This window comes from Babylonia areolata, chromosome 10, assembly GCF_041734735.1.
Source record: "Babylonia areolata isolate BAREFJ2019XMU chromosome 10, ASM4173473v1, whole genome shotgun sequence".
NCBI classification, from domain to species: domain Eukaryota; kingdom Metazoa; phylum Mollusca; class Gastropoda; order Neogastropoda; family Buccinidae; genus Babylonia; species Babylonia areolata.
In genome coordinates this window covers 6,283,235-6,285,734 of record NC_134885.1, presented here as the reverse complement: position 1 = coordinate 6,285,734, position 2,500 = coordinate 6,283,235, and the positions used below count along the sequence as shown (strand labels likewise).

The 2,500-nt window shown below is 45.8% G+C and overlaps 1 protein-coding gene across 1 annotated transcript in view; it reads left to right on the top strand.

Annotated features, from left to right (window-relative positions):
• The first annotated feature begins 1,677 nt into the window (after window positions 1–1,677).
• LOC143286750 (alpha-crystallin A chain-like) overlaps window positions 1,678–2,500 on the top strand; it is a 12,993-nt gene continuing 12,170 nt past the window's right edge. The window contains exon 1 of the mRNA XM_076594480.1: window positions 1,678–1,833. The gene's annotated coding sequence lies outside the window, so the exon portion shown is untranslated. The remainder of the gene's footprint in view (window positions 1,834–2,500) is intronic.

The following is a 2,500-nucleotide window of genomic DNA, read 5'->3' as shown; positions in this document are numbered from 1 at the left end:
CATGCCGAAACGGAGCAGAGTGGTCAAAGCGTTGGACTTTCAATCTGAGGATCCTGGGTTCGAATCTCGGTAACGGCGCCTGGTGGGTAAAGAGTGGAGATTTTCCGATCTCCCAGGTCAACATATGTGCAGATCTGCTAATGCCTGAACCCCCTTTGTGTGAATACGCACGCATAAGATCAAATACGCACGTTAAAGATCCTGTAATCCATGTCAGCGTTCGGTGGGTTATGGAAACAACTGAGAACATACCCAGCATGCACACCCCCGAAAACGGAGTATGGCTGCCTACACGGCGAGGGAAAATAAACAAAAAGGTCATACACGTAAAATGTTACGTGTCTGTCTGAATGTGCATGTGTGTGTAACTGAAACCTGATTCAATGACACAGGAAACGAATGACGAGCGCCCAAATGGCAGCTGTCAGTCGGCTCTACCCAGGTAAGCCTGTTGAGCGAATGACCCCGTGTTTGTAAAGCGCTTAGAGCTTGATCTCCGACCGATGATAGGCGCAATAATTATAAGTATCCATTATTATCAAATTACCCCGAGTTTGTAAAGCGTTTAGAGCTTGGTCTCTGACTGAGGATCGGAGCTTTTTAAGTATCCATATCATATCATCATTACTGGTGGAGTGATGGCCTACAGGTAACGCATCCACCAAGGAAGCGAGAAAATCTGAGCGCGCTGGTTCGAATCACGGCTCAGCCGCCGATATTTTCTCCCCCTCCACTAGACCTTGAGAGGTGGTCTGGGCGCTAGTCATTCGGATGAGACGATAAACCGAGGTCCCGTGTGCAGCATGCACTTAGCGCACGTAAAACAACCCACGGCAACAAAAGGGTTGTTTCTGGCAAAATTCTGAAGAAAAATCCACTTCGATAGGAAAAAACAACAACTGCATGCAGGAAAAAACACACAAAAAAAGGGGTGGCGCTGTAGTATAGCGACGCGCTCTCCCTGGGGAGAGCAGCCCGAATTTCACACAGAGAAATCTGTTGTGATAAAAAAAAAAATACAAATACAAATAGGTTCAGAAATCCAACCTAATCTGCCACCCAGTCGGTGTCTCCATTGGAAACTGTGTAGTCTCAGTCAAGTGTGGCTGTCCAAAACGAAACTGTGCAGTTCGAGTAGCACATGTGTGTCAAGTGCTTCAGTGCAGGGGTAAAAAACCCAGGCCAGACAGGAGAACAAACACTGACTGCTCTCCTATATTCACCGATGTGGACACAGCTAGCGACAGAAGCGATGTGTGCAGCCCCCTCACAAACTTTTTTTTTTTTTTTTTTTTTTTTAACGAAAGTAAATCGTGTGGGTTGTCTCTTTCACGAAGGTAAATTGTTTGTTCTTTTTTTTTCTTTTTTTTTTGTGTTTTTTCGAAAGTAAATCGCGTGGGTTGTCTTTTGGACGAACGGGTAAATTGTGAGTTTTGACTTGTAGTTTAGCGCGCGCGCGCGCACACACACACACATACACAGCGTGCGCACAGACACACACACACACACACACACACACACACACGCATGCATGTACGCATGCACACACACAGAGACACACACTGGCACACACACACACACACACACACGCACACACGCATGCACGCACGCATTTACTGACTTACCTACTTACCTTCTCCTCTTCACTCCGGCTGGAGCATAGGACGCCAAGAAATCTTTTCCAGTCATTTCGCTCTTGGGCGACGGAGCCAGGTGATTTCCTTCCAGTTTCTTGCCTGCTGTTTTCATCACGTCTTCAACACAACGAAGCAGCTGTAAGCTGTGTCTTCAGGGAGAGATATAAACCGTGTGGGCTTCATCATTGTACGAAAGGTAAATTTTGGAATCTTTTCTTTGTTAAAGTCTTAACTCCCGAGAGCAAGGTTTCGGTTGCGCATGCGCACTAGAGCCTATCCAGGACTTGTATCCAAATCCAGACGACCTTCCCTACATGGGTCACATGTGGTGGTGAAAGGTTAGTAGATCGTCATATTTCTCTCCGTTTGCATGTTTTACAAACAATGTGGTCGTTTACGGTTGCCAACGTCGAGGGGCTGTCTGCATGCTTTCCAATTCTCACCGGACAGTACCACGTGCTGGTGCTATTTTTATCTGACAGACACGTCTAGCGCAAACACAAACGGCTCTAGCTCCGCCCCTTTTCTCTGCATTCAAATTTTGTATTACGTGTAGCTGACACATTTTGTACTTTCCAAAGTCAATTCAGGTCTAGATTGGAAGCTGCTAGGCAAATCTCGCTCTCTGCCATAAATGAAGCCAAACCGTAGCTTTATTAGGCTTTTATTTTGAATAAACCTTCACCGACGTCACAGTGTCAGACTCTGGTGAGAAACTGGCTTGATTCAAATCGCCCACCTTTTATAGTCCGGTTCAGGCTTTAAGAAAAGTAAAAGTGTAGGCTCTCTCTGTTTTTTTCCTAAAAAACAAGTTTGTTGGCTATATTCTGGGAAAGGTACAGTGAGCTTTGAAGGTAGTTGTA